This window comes from Montipora capricornis, chromosome 11, assembly GCF_036669925.1.
Source record: "Montipora capricornis isolate CH-2021 chromosome 11, ASM3666992v2, whole genome shotgun sequence".
Lineage (NCBI taxonomy): Eukaryota > Metazoa > Cnidaria > Anthozoa > Scleractinia > Acroporidae > Montipora > Montipora capricornis.
The window spans coordinates 40,352,086-40,367,085 of NC_090893.1; the positions used below are offsets into that span (position 1 = coordinate 40,352,086).

Sequence of the window (15,000 nt, forward strand, 5' to 3'; positions counted from 1 at the left end):
GGAGTATTGAACTGATTTACATACATTTGGCAATTTGACAAGAATTCGCCAAAATCGCCATATTCGCCGAAATCGACGTATTCGCCAGATTCGCCAACATGGCTGGCCACCATGTATGGAACTGATTTACATACATTTGGCCATTTGACAAAATTTCGCCAAAATCGCCATATTTGCCAAAATCGTCAAACTGTCGGCGATATTTTGTTATTTTGCCAATTTTGTTATTGTGTGCATTTCTAGACATTAGTGTTAACTTGAGGTGTATAAGAGACTAGTACGACCGTACGACCATATTTTGATTATGGTGCTCATTTATGGGACAACTGTGGTACGTTATTAAAGGATAAGCTTCAGAGATTTCAATCTCGTGCTGCCAGAATGCGTACTAGTGCCAGTTATGATATTCGTTCTGCCGACTTTAACCTGAGATACCCTGGAAAAGAGACGGCTCCGTGCTAAATGAACTTTGATGAACAAAGTATTGAATGATGACTCCGCACCCAACCTAAGGAACTCTTTCGTCAGAAGGAATACCGGTCAGGCGAACTTCCACATGCGAAATAGTGCAACTGATCTGACACTTCCTAAACCGAAGAGAGAATTTCCAAGAAGAAGTTTTAAATACAGTGGTCCTATGAGTTGGGGCCTACTTTTAAATGAAGCTCAATTGGTGGATTCACTAAAAGTATCGTTAGTCTCAGCTTCTTAAGCAGATTGAAGTAATTTTATCCATATATGTTATCTTGCAGTTTCTTTTTAATATACAGATATTTACATTTATATACTTGCATTTTTATATAATGTATTTGTAAAAACACGCCCTCCATGTAAACCAGCTTAATGTTGTTGGGGCTAGCGTGTCTTCTGGATTTAAATAAAGTATACTATACCATAACATACCCTGTAACTCCCAACCGACCATTTCTCCGAATCGAGTTTTCATTTGGTCAAATTGTTCACTTCGGTCGAACCGAACAATTCAATCGATTCGAATAGAATCATTAACATTTCCTGATTTACCTAATACTCCCACATACAAAATATCTCGAGCATCGCACAAGGCGAATAAACTTGAATAGAGTCCAATCAGAGCTGCTGGGTCGAATCGACTCAGTTTGGGTGTATTGGACAACTCTCTATTAACTCAATTGCCTTTCATGACATTTTCAGGGGAAATGGGTCTACTCCTCTCGCACAGAAACCTCTTTGTGACACCTGTCGGTTAGCTCATTAGCACAGGTTGAGGCTATGAGAGAGGTAACGGCAGCAAAATTTGAAAGCTACAAAAGATACGTTTACTGAGAAAACACTCACGTTTTACGTGTCCGGCGTGTATTTTTAAATCGTCAAATGTAAGGTAAGGTATTGAAGAGGTCATCTCAGTAAGTGATTTTTTTTATATCTTGTCTTGGATACGGTTTGTATACTGGTCAAGTTTGAAACCTTACTAAGTTGTAAAACATGAGATGAGACTTTTTGTTACGGTCACAATGACTTTCCTTGCATTCCTCGTTAATGTTTGTCTCTACTGCAGACAGCAACACTAACCACTGTCTAAAATTTGCCCAATGAAACTTATTGCATTTCTGCTCCTTTTCTGCCTGTCAGCCGCAGCTTACTTATTATAAAGAATAATACTACCTGTGGGCACAGGAACGCCATGCACCTCAACTCCTAGCGCCTTGCGATTATGAAATTCAACTGGCTGGAACCTGATAAATCTTGCCATGGTGAGTGTCGCAAGATTATGTTTTATGATCTCCTTTCTGTTAGAGTTCCCTGGGAAAATCTGTAATAGCAAAGGAAGCTGGCATTATTTTCTTATGTCAATAAAATCCAAAAGATATAACTTCAATGTTGGTAACATTTACTCATTTGGTCCGGTTCTGTTCTGGTATGGTAAATAATATAAGACGTGTCCACCCAGAGCGCAATTTATTAGTTAAATATGCCGATAATCTTGCTCGTAGTGTGCCCTTACATGGGAATCGACATCAATCTACTGTTAAAGTCAACAGCGTAAAGAAATGGGCAGAGAGGAATAGGGGAGCGGCTTATCAAAGCAAATATCAAATATGTTGATCAGATAGACAAGTTTATAAGTAAAACCGGGACAGCAAGCTGTGCAAAATAATTACTGAGGATAACTCCCATGTCATTTACTGATGTACTGTACTTTATAAGTTATCAGGGAGCGGGGTCATAATTTTATATTTCCAGTCGTCAAAAAAATGAGCGTTTCAAGAGATCTTTTTGTTATTAACTGATGTCTTCTCCATATTATTTCATATTAATATTTTAAACTTTGATGAGACAATTAACTTGTAAAGCCATTTGTAAATATGTTGTGACTTTTTTTCATGAAAAAGCTATTTAAGCGGTAGTACTACAAGCAATTGCAAAAAGGTTGAGACACTGGATGGTCCGAAAATCCATCTCTTCTTCTTAAAACCCCTCTTCTAGTTCATAAGAAAAGGCTGAACGCCCCTCCCCTTTTTCAATGTTGATACCCTTTAGTCTGAGTGCCAAGTGGAAATGGAAATAACTTTGCTTGGGGGGGGGGGGGGGAAGGGAGGGGGATTGGACATGCGCTGACTTGAATGACACGCATTGTACGGTTATCAACAGTGAGTGTCTCAACTCTTTTTGCAACTGCTTGCAGCACGCGGCCTAACATTTTTCGAAGGAATTTCTTCTTTTTCTGTGGCAACCAGTGCACCTATGAATATCATCAGGAGATTGTCATATTTTGTTATATGGCCAAAATGACTGAAAACGGGCAAATGCAAATTGAATCCTATAGTTGGTAATAGCCATACCAACCTTGTCGCTACCATTTTCTTCGTACGTGAGCCATTCTGTACCATTTAGTGAAAACAGCAATTTGTACGATGTTGTCCAGTAACGACCTAGGCCATATGGAGCTCCTTGAGTAGCTACAGCGCAGATAAAGAATTTGCCATTCAGATCGATTTGTACAACGTCACTTGCATTGTTATCAGTGCTGGGTGATCGAAACCAGGACGTGATGACGAGGCCCAGAAGCGGTCGCTTGGAAAAGCCAAACTGCTGCTTATACCAATACCTTGCATTTGGCAGGCTTACAGCAAAAAAAAAAAACAAAGAAAAAACAATAATTTTTACACTTAAAACAATTGATAAATTATGCAAATATGTTACGTTTCAGCTCCCATATTCGTTAGCTATACCAAGTAACTATGTTCCCCTTAAATTCGTAACAGTAAAATCTTTTTTATTTGTTTGTTTTCTTTTTTCTTGTTCTTTTCTTTTCCTTTTCTTGTTCACAGTTTGTTATAAACTGTACCCAAAAACAATTGACAGCATCATTCGGAAAAGATAAAATATTATGTTTAAAAATGTGCAAATGTGATAAAGTGAGTAATGAGGATTCAGAAAGACAAGGAATCAAACATGAGGCCGCGCGACCAAATTTCTGTGATTTCTTTAAGCACTAAATAGTCCTTTTTCGCTTGTACATTTTGTTTTCCCAATACAAATCATGTGATAATACTCAGGCGGATTGGTCCTTTGTTTTGTTCATTAAAAAGAGTGCATGCAGACATATTCATGCTTGCATACACTCTTTTTCATGAACAAAAGAAAGGACCAAACCTCCTGAGTATTATCACATAATCTGTATTGGGAAAACAAAATATACAAGCGAAAAAGGTCTATTCCTTTTAGCCATAATTTATGAATATTGCCGCCCTGGAAAGAGATTTATTGGAGACATTTAGGAATAGTCATTTCGTCAAACATTACGTTTGAACTCCCGTTAGCGTGCAAATCATGGAAGCAATGTGACCCGGCCAACCATACATTTGATGAGGATCACCAATAGCTTAGCAGAAACTACAATCCAGAAATTACAGGCTTAAACGAGATAGCACGAAAATTGTTCTGAAGTTGACGCTCTAATCAACTGAGCTATGAAGCAACTGCTGCTGGTCATTTGGGGGTTGTAATGTTTCCCTGAGGTCGCACTTCGCGCTTGGGCCATAAATTTAAGGGGAAAAACGCGGGCCGTAATTTACAGTACAGCCTTGGAACTCGGTTAGTAAAAGGTATTTATTATATGGTCTGTGTTTGTAGCCGATATAACGCGCCCTCTGATTGGCTAATTGTGACTTAATTGTAGGGCATTATTCTCCCGTAATGCCCACGAGCCGATTACGGGCTTGCAAAAACAAAGCAAAAGGTAATTAAAAAGTCATGTGATAAACTATTTACTAACCAGCCTAGCTCGAGCCGTACTGGGGAATATTGGCCCTCGGTCGTTTTTGTACGGACCGAGCTGCGCACGGTCCGGACTGCCACGACCTCGGGCCAATATTCCCCACTACGGCCCTCACCCTCGGTTAGTAAGAAGTTATTATCATGATACCAATGCGGCCAACGGAACTGTAGCACCCGATTAACTTTTATGGATAAAAACGCATCACAAATTCGATCGGCACCTCTTCTTGCAGAATAGACCTCAACTTCACATAGACTGAGTCCCACGGGGTTTGAGCCTCTTACTCTGATGGTAACGTACTGTCCGAACAAACTGGGACGACAGAAGAATAGTACACCTTTTTCTTGAGGAACGCTGAGATCACTGCCACACAGAGGATTGTTTATACCATCATCACTGGATGGTGGGCCTAATGAACAAAGGTAACTCACTTTGTATTCCTCATTCCACATTTTTAATTAAAAAATTTACCCTTTTGTGTCTTATGTCATGTTCCTTGGTGATAACGACAACGGTGACAATAATAATGGCAATGATAAGGATCATTATAATAAACATTAGTATAAATATAAATAGGAAATATACATATAAATTCATAAGGTCATTATGGAACTTGCTGAGGAATATTAGAAGGCAGTATGGGCTGACTGGAGATCCAGGTATAGTCAAAACTACAAACACCACTGCATAACATTATTACATTGGCAACTTGGCATTAATCTGCCGACTAAAGGAAGAAGACGCTGTTATCATAGGTACAGGCCACGTGGAGGTAGATAATGTAATGAAAACCAAACATGTCAGACATCCTTTGATTAAACCATTAATAACCACTAAGCCCGAAGAGGAGACGTGAGGTAAACCCTCAGTCCTACACTGAAAAGTATGCTAATTAACCACCATTAGTTAGTGCTAACCAGACCTCAAATGAGACAGAAACCGGAATAGCTCCCCCGCTCTACCTTTCTTTAGAGCCCCGCAGACTTTCCAGGAGTCATAAATCTTGTTGTCCGGAGTTTCAAATGCGTGAATCTTTGCGAATATGTTGCCATTTTCTCTCGGTCCTCAAAACATAATAAAAAGTCGGCTTCTCAGATATAACTGTAGATTTCTTATCTTGGTAAATCGGCTTAAAATTTGTTAGGTCGCCAGCCTGCCGCACACTAGCTGATTTTTTGTCGCCGCTAACGACGCCGACACTTGGGCCAAACTCATCCAAAAATCAAGATGACACCTATTCAACCGACGCGGCGACTTTCAGTATATTAAATTCAAACCTAAACAAAAGGCACCATCTCGAGGCTCTGGGGAATAAATATAAGGATTTGTATGAGTTTATTTCCCAGACCGTCAAGATGATGGCTTTTTATCAGGACTGAATTTTAATATATCGAAAGTGGGCTATTGAAACTTGCTTTGTTTATCTCAGCCATGTTGGAAAAGACGCTTGGCCACGTGACTCATTGACACTTCCAAATGCGCCTTTTTTTCGATCATAGTTAATAAAGGGGACTGGTTTGGAAGCTCGGCAAACATCAAAGGAAAGAACGAAGATGCCAAGATTTAGGTTGGAAAGTCCACGACCGTGCACAATCTTTTATTTTGCGCTCATACACTATGCATGAATTACGCAACTAACACGTTTCTATTGGTTAGTTCCTCAGTACGGAGTAAACAACTATTGTGTTTTATGCACAGTCAAAGCCAAAAAAGTGAACAAAAACCTACAACAAAGAAAGCTGTCGGGTTTCATAACCATTCCCGTCCATTAACTATGTTTCGATATATTAAAATTCAGTTTGAAAGAGAGGTTTACAGGACAAAGACAAAGGCTAGGAAAGTGGATGATGTGCAAATATTTTTAGCATTCATTCCAACGTGTTTCTATAGCTTTTGTCCTCACTGCCTCAATATCAAGCTGAATATTTGATAGTTCGAAAATGGTTTATTGGTTGCGACGCACGCAACGCCCAACAAATTGTCTTGGTGGACCGCACACTAGCCGACAAGGCTCGACAAGACATTTTGAGATCATCGACCGACAAGCCCCGATCTTGTCGAAGACTCCTCTCAATTTATCGCACACTAGCCGACAGGTGGAGATTTTTCTTTCCCCCGAAAAAACTCGCTTAGTGTGGGGCGGCTAAGGATTTGTTCTGTTGCGCTGATGTTTTCAACAAACCAAAGAGCTCATCAACTTAATCACCACATTAAGGAAGAAATTCCAAATTTGTTGGCTTGTGCTATGTTTTCCATGAGATCTAAAATTTCGCCATTTCACGTTGTAGATTTTCAAAAAAGGGGAAAGAAGAAATGTACAAAAGTTGAAATCTAACGCGATGGTCCTTTGGCTCATTAATGTTTTTTGTCGAGTGACGTTCTCTGTAAATTTCGCAATTAAATTACTCTTAAAAATAGCGTTTCAAGGAAAAGCTCATTTTCGCAATTTCTTCAAAGAGCAAAATAGATCTTCGGAGATGCTATTATAGTAAATGTCTTTAAGATCTTTACTTTGACGTATCGCAATCTCTGGTTTTAACATGACGGTACGTTGGCTCCATTTTTAACCTTGCCCAACAACGACGTAGATATTTAACGAATTCAAAATTTACAATGGCTCCTCGCACTCTACACATTCAGAACATTTCTTTGACGTTCTCTGGTCAACAATGACGTAAATTTCCAATCGTACTGTTCTTTGAATAACTAGAACAAACTATGATAGTTTTGCAGTTTTCTAGCTTGTCCAACGTCTAGTCAGCGTAATTCCCGGACACTTGATGCTCATTGTACGATGAAAACGATTAGGGGTAATCGAAAAGATCTTCAAGACCATGAGAATATCGGTTTTCTTAGAGGTTTGTCTATAGACTATTTTACAGTTATAGCTAAGTTATCTGGGCCAAGAATGGAAGCATGGCTGCCGGTGACCCTGTTTTGATACAGACCTTTCTGCTTTTCTGATGTTAATGTAGACTAATTAGAATTACAACAACACCATTTACATCATAAAAGCAGTGAGGTCTGTATCAATACAAGGTTACCGGCAGCCTCGTAGCCTTTCAAAGGCTACTGGAGGTCGCTGAGCAAACAACTGTAAAATGTTCAATTTCGTCGGCTTTGCGTTGCGTGAACAAGGAAACGGTGGCAGTGACGTTGTCGCAAACGGATCCTTAAGTAATTGAGGTCTATTTGTTATGCTCTTTTCCTTTCATTCGTGACTAAGAAATAGGCAAAAATCGCCAATACCTTACATCAAGCCAAAATCTCACTTACCCACTCTGATCTCAAATGAACTCAGTTCTTGTCGGGTGGCAATGTACACCTCATTCACAAGTTCTGCTTGTTTTAAGTCCACTCTCCACCATGGATTTGCAACTTGCTGAGCGATATCTGAACATATCTGTAAGTTTGTGTCGCCGTCCACAGCTCTGTCGCTAGGCCCGCTCGCATGGGGTCCAATCTGCTTCGTTGGCTTTCCCTGCGCAATATTCTCTTCGACGATAAAAAGGAACATTTTGTAAGCGGGTATCCCATAAATAACACTCTTCATGGTACGTATCTAAAATGAGCAAAATTTCAGTCTCGAAATGGGGAAATCGGAAATTCGGACCGGCCTGTAAAATGGATTTCGCCTGTATTTATTTTTTCTTTCAAATATTTAAGATGCCATCTCACTGCCTACTGTCTATTTCCACAAACTAAAGATTTCTACAGACTCATAATTTGATCCACCAACATTTTTTTGTGTACGTTTACACTGGTGAATCTCTTCATTACGTCATTCACTAACTAATTGCACATTTACTGATTTATTGTCTTACAATCTGTCGAGGGATTAAAATGGTAAATTTACCTCGCGAGTAAACCTCCACTTCACATAGCGAGAGTATCTTTCGCCCTCCTGTGGTACGAATACCAACGTATCTGCCAGTTCTCAATGGATTTTGATAACACACGCATGTCCCAATAAAGTCTTTGAATTTACACCAGCCTTGGCATCCAGGATTTCTTCTGACAACTACGTTATCACCTGAAAACAAAAAGGGTGAGGGGATTCGATATTAGAATTTACACAATTAACAGATGGTGAAACGACTTTCATAATATCGGGCTCTTGAATCATAATGGCATTAACAATCTGCAAGGGAAAATAAAGTTTATTATGTCTTTCAGTCTGCTAACATCACGAGTCAGAGAGGATCCACTCAGAATGGTTAGCTCTTTGTTTATTCTGAATAACCTTAACTGACTCACTACGTTTCTTTATGCTTGTGATTCTTTGTTTAAAACAAGGAAAAAATAATGTAATGAAGCTTTCTCATCATTATACCAAGCTAAAGAGTCCTGGAGGTGGCTATTAGACTTAGTCGCATGATGGAAACAAATTATAACTGTTTAGTAAACTTCTCTTTGGAAATCTCAAAAACGCATATTTCAAAAGGTCCTTGAAAAATATCCCTTTCTTTTTTGAATCCCCACTTAAAAACAAAAGAAAGCAAAAATGTAAAAAAAGAGATAACTTTGGACTTTTAATGGCATTGAAAGTCTCTCCTTCTTACCTACTGTGATGTTGTACGGAACGTCACTGATTTTAGATGTCGGATACAGTCTGTTGACAATGAAAATATCAGCAACGGGCACATTATTAGCGCCCAGGTCCACTCTCCACCAGCTGGGATTTTCTTCATTCGTGAGGGCACAATTACCATTCGCGTCAAACAGCGGATTGCGATTCCCGTCCACTGCGTTTCCTGATCCACTGGAAATGTTGTGTGTGGAAGACTGTGCGGTGGGCTTTTTCAGGGCAAGGTTTTCTGTTAAAAATTTATTTTCAAAAAATACAATAGACGCTATGTAAGAGTTACTTTAAGAGTAACAATCTGAGAAAGACTGTCCAAACTAATTTCTTGATTTACCAGCACATATATATATATATATTTTTTTTTTTTCAAGGTAGTATTGTTTTTTGTTTTTTTTTTAACCTACTCCAAGCACAAAATAGGCCTTTTGCAACAAACGATCACATGGAACAAAATGCGCCATGCTGGAGGGCAAGCTCAGTAATATTACCCCACTAGGAAATTAAAAGAAAGAGACCTGAACCAGTCAAGCTTGACTTGCCTTTGTCGTAATGTCCCAGTGGGGGAATAATAATGAGCTTGCCCTCCAGCGTGGCGCATTTTGTACCATGTGATCGTTTGTTGCAAAAGGCCTATTGCACAATTGAACTATGAGAATAGAATGTCTGATCACAGGTAACCCAGGCTCACTGTTTGTGCTACATAGGTAAATATAGAGAACATATGAGGCGAAGTTTAGGTCTGGAAATTTGCAAGAAAATGGAAATAAAAATCGATGAAACTTACCATGGTCCCCGTGCACCTTCCTTCATAGTATAGTGACAAGGTAGGAGACGGAAGCCAGCGTAGGGACTCCGATCGACCCAAAACAAGCACGATTTTCGTGAAAATCGAATCCAGTCGCTAAATGCACACGCTAGGTTCGTGGAACATGAATTTTCTATACCATGAATCCACTGAAGCATCTCCAGGTAGCAACGCGAAGCCACCAGACTCCGTAAAACGTGTAAGTTAACCTGCTAAAATGGCGGCCAGAAAGCGTTGTCCTCACAAAGTGTCCAATTCAAAATGGCACTGAACTCGGGACGCCTGGTGACGAGGGGAATATGTGTCCCCATGGAGGGAGGGGAGTCCCAGATTGCTCAGTGAGTTTTGTTTTTAGCAATTTGGACTCCCCTCCCTCCAGAACGTATTATACTCGTCACAGATACTACTTACTATCTAGCACTGCCACTTACGATCTAGCACTGCTACTTACTATCTAGCACATAAAAGCTAACCTTAGAACTAATTAGGCCTAGATAATAAGTAGCAGTGCTAGATAAATAAGTGACGGTGCCAGATAATAAGTAGCAGTGCTAGATAATTAAGTGACAGTGCTAGATTATAAGTAGTAGTGCTATAAAAATAAGTGACAGTACCAGACAATAAGTAGCAGTGCTAGATAATTAAGTGACAGTGCTAGATTATAAGTAGCAGTGCTAGATAAATAAGTGACAGTGCCAGATAATAAGTGACAGTGCTAGATAATAAGTGACACTGCCAGATAAATAAGTGACAGTGCTAGATAAGTAGAGTTTTTGGATTTGATGTCTCTTACAGGGCACCGTATGATCCCGTCCTCATCCGCCAACTTAATAGAGATGTTACGCAAGGACGCCACAAAAGTATTGGTTTAATGACAAAAACAAAGGCTCCTCACATCTCGTATGTTTTACATTTCCGCAAGTATCCGTCCTTCTCGTCAACACAATGACTTGAACTGACCAAATTTAATGTTATTTAGCGAACGCAGACACCCGACAAAAACTCTTCAATTTTCTCTCGAAACATCCATGCCTTTCTGGAATCTTGATTCACGATTGCCTAGTCGAACAACTCATGAGATTATTATTAATCGTGAAATTTTTACGATAGAAAAAATTATATTTTAGACAACGTTCTCGTAGCTGTCCTCGTTGTCCTTGTGTAAGCTCCCTAATTTTAGGTTCAAACGGAACACAAAGTCGGAACAATACACCGTAAAATATTTGAAAAATGCTGGATCGGTAAATAACTGTTAACATGTTGTTGAATTTTCTGTTTAGAGCTCCGACTTTCTAACTCTCGAAGAATATTGAAGTCACCTCTTGCGCTTTTTGATCAATAACTTACATAAATGGATAACCGCAGGCGCGGATCCAGGGGAAGTGAAATGGGTGAATTTTAACACCCCCCTCTTTTTGAGCCCTCCTTCTTTCTCAGACCTCAAGCACCTCAACCAGGCTTTGGTTCCATTACATTATTACAAAAATTCACCGCCCCCCCCCCCCCCCCCCATTTCAAATCCTGGATCCGCGCTTGAACAGTAGGGTGTTAATACGGATCACAAGTTTACCTGGGTTTTTTTATGCCAAAGACTTCTACTCTCATGCAAAACTTATTATGTTTTGCTTTTCCAACGAATCGCAGCCATCTTGCTAAGACTCCTCCAGAGAGAATGTTCTTCACTTCACTGTGTCTGTCGTAATTTCCCAGGAACGTCTTGAAGGACTGAAAAAAGCATCAAATGTTTTGATTAACAACATTTAGCGCGCAATATTCGGAGACTATACTCCAGATAACGAATGTACGAAATGAAAGGAGAACATGCCCGATCGATTCTTTAATATCATTTGGCGTGAGAATTGCACGCTGTCAAATATAGGCAAGAAAATTATATCCTGTCCATTCCTTCATTGCAACTCTTGTTTGTCACCAAACCCATCAAGGCCCTATATTGAACAATAACAAACCAAAATAGGAGTAACTGCAGCCGGAATTCCCAGAACAAAATGAGCTCTTGTGGTGCAGTGAGAATTCTTTGATGCTAGTAATATAAATAAATAAATATTGCTAGTGCTAATCACCCTTACTTGCAGTCGAGGACTGAATTGCGAAGGGCGCGGCTCACGACATCGGGCTGAAAGCATACAAAGGCGCCTCTGGCTGCCGCTATACAGCCCATGTTTGATGTCGGAGCACAGCACCACAGCTAGATGTTAATTAGCTGTGAGTCGATTTTGATGAGGGAGGAAAACCGGAGTACCCGGAGAAAAACCCTCGAGTCAGGTTGAGATCGACTGAAACTCAGCCCACATGCTGGCTGAGGCCAGAATTGAACCCCGGCTCGCAGTGGTGGGAGGCCTGCTAGATAACCACTAAGCCACCCTGAGTATTAATACTCGTTTGCCTCGTACTACATCAATCAGTTACTAAATGCCTTACTAATACAAAAAAAGATGAATGGTGAACTTCCATTACGCTCAACAGTCTTTAAGATGACCGTGTCACTATATATATATATATATATATATATATATATATATGGCAGCAGTTGCACTGACGGCGAGCTTTACATTCCTAGGGGGGCTGCGCCATGGCTTGTCGCATGCAAGTCTAACAACTATGAGGTAATAGTCCATGGCCAAACGAATTCAATAGACCTCTTTATGGGAGGCTTATTGAAGGAAATCTCCACATCTCCACGTGTTCGGTAAGGCAAAGTGGCTTCCATGGGATATGAAACATTACTTCTGAAGTCACCTTAGTGATGTTTCAAAGATCAGTTGCAAATATAGCAGACATATTATTGGTGTTAATAGCCTTAATGGCTGATCATATTAGCCTTTTTCTCACACATATGCATTTTTTTTCTTTTTCCAGGTCCAAGTCACAAGTTGACAAATGGCAATGCCACTGACTTCTTAAATTAAAAGATGTTGCCAATGGAAAGGTTAGAGTCCAGTTACTGAAAAAATAAAAGCGTCCCAGCTATTGTAGTCTAATTTAAAGACAAATTAAGATGCGTGGGAAGGACCTGGTTTCCATAAGATCAGCTATATATATATATATATATAATTGGTAATGCAAGAGTGAGGTTATTTGGTCATTTAATCGCTACTCTGAGTTTCATGCTCCATACGGAGCAATCTTCAGGCAACTGCCAGAAAAAACGGTTACAATCAAAGATATTTGAGAATACAGAACAATACAAAATAGATGCTAAGTTTGTTAAGTGACGTGTCACACGGGATCTTCATCATTAACTAAGTGAAAACATTTTTCAAGAGCAATTTCCTAGCATGTCTACAACCCGATACAAGCTCATTTCTCCTGTTGAGAGTTGACATTTCTGGCCTGCGCAATATGAAAAATTTCTCCCACAGACACAAGTCGCATCTCTTAGTTACATTCGAATAAGACCTAGCTTGTTTCACTTTCCGCCATCTAATATCATATGCAATGTTCCGATCTTTTAAGCTCCATATGTACTTACTAAGCTCGGTAGCATGTTTGTACCGCTCATTACGAAAAGAACATGTATGGTTTCTGTATCTTAATTTAAAAGCAGTGTCACAAAGTCCGATGTAGGTTTCCTTCGTGGTGTTAGTGGTGACTTCAGCCTGGTAGATGACATTTTCCGCGTTGCAGTCTCCATCCATAGGGCACGAGTAGGGTTTCCGGCAATTACAGTTTTTCTTTTCATTATTGGTGCGCGTCGATTTGTTGAGTTCAGCTTTGTTATGATTAGATATTATTTTTATGAAATTTTATGAAGGGTGTTAGATTTAGGGAAATGCTTATCGATAAGTGAAAGAAAGCATTTCCCGACGTTTGTTGCCGCGCTCTTGCTATACGGCGGGTTAAACCACAGAATATTTCTTCGTCTAGAGTTTTGCGAACGGGGTTGCTGGCTCGGCGTGAAAGACAGATTATAGTGGTAGCCACTTTTGTTAAATGCTTCTTGATAGACGCCTTTAGCGCTATCGAAGCTTTCTTTATCCGATGATATTTCAGATCGTCTTTTGTTAATAGATTTGGGAATGTTTCTCAGGATGGATGGTGGGTGGTTGGATTCTTTATGGACATATAATAGGATGTTACCCTCTTTCATGTGAGGGTAGAATTTCTCACTTCTGAGGTCAAGCGTGACGTCTAAGAAGTTGACCTTGGTGGTGTTTGCTTTTACTGTGATCTTCAAGTGGTTGTCACGGAAGACTTTGTAAATCCCTTTCTTAATCTTCTCCATTTCCCGTGGCAAAGTCGAGCGCTTTAGATAGCAACTTCTCGGTTATTGAGGGGTAGAACTCACAGACGTCAAAACATATGAACGAGAGCGAATTTGTTTTTTTAAGCTGCTAAACCACTTCAGGACGCTGGCGGTGTTTTTCCACTGATTCATTTTTGTGCTGGTGACAATGGAGGCGTTAATGTCGTCTAGGATTTGCTTGCTAATGGCACCAATTTCCGACTTCGATGGGTTTATTAGACGACACGTAGGATTGTCGTAAAAATTCGGTTTATGATCCTTTAGCGTAACAAATGCTTCCTTCCTAGCTAATTTTTCAATGCGCTGATGTAACTTCAGTCGTTCAGCTATTTTAGCAGACTTCGCATCAAGTTCCCCCACGAGTTTGTCATTTGTTTGTCATACGGTTTCAAATCCAGAATCTCGCCTCCACAAATCAACGAACTACTACCTTTTGAGGAAGATATGACCCGCCTTTTACAGAATATCAAATTCAAGGACACTAAATGCAGCTTCCAAAGTAAACTGAACGCGGACATCAAAAACAAGATCAAGAGGCCAAATACCCTCCTTATTCCAGCAGACAAGACCACAAATTTCTATGCCATGAACCCTTCCTCCTACGACAAATTGCTCAAAGAAAACGTCACAAAAACCTACAAAAAATCAAATGACAAACTCGTGGGGGAACTTGATGCGAAGTCTGCTAAAATAGCTGAACGACTAAAGTTACATGAGCGCATTGAAAAATTAGCTAGGAAGGAAGCATTTGTTACGCTAAAGGATCATAAACCGAATTTTTACGACCATCCAACGTGTCGTCTAATAAATCCATCGAAGTCGGAAATTGGTGCCATTAGCAAGAAAATCCTAGACGACATTAACGCCTCTATTGTCACCAGCACAAAAATGAATCAGTGGAAAAACACCGCCAGCGTCCTGAAGTGGTTTAGCAGCTTAAAAAACAAGAACTCGCTCTCGTTCATATGTTTTGACGTCTGTGAGTTCTACCCCTCAATAACCGAGAAGTTGCTATCTAAAGCGCTCGACTTTGCCTCTAATTTTCGCCAAATCACAAGCCACGAGCGTGAGATCATCCTGCACGC

At 40.0% G+C, this 15,000-nt stretch overlaps 2 protein-coding genes and 1 pseudogene across 4 annotated transcripts in view; 1 reads left to right on the forward strand and 2 right to left on the reverse strand.

Moving 5' to 3' along the window:
* LOC138024267 (single-stranded DNA-binding protein 3-like) overlaps positions 1-15,000 on the reverse strand; it is a 699,715-nt gene that overhangs the window by 554,303 nt on the left and 130,412 nt on the right. The gene's annotated exons all lie outside the window — the stretch shown is intronic.
* LOC138024274 (uncharacterized) overlaps positions 1-15,000 on the forward strand; it is an 847,896-nt gene that overhangs the window by 130,934 nt on the left and 701,962 nt on the right. The gene's annotated exons all lie outside the window — the stretch shown is intronic.
* LOC138024758 (uncharacterized) overlaps positions 1-15,000 on the reverse strand; it is a 36,454-nt pseudogene that overhangs the window by 19,128 nt on the left and 2,326 nt on the right.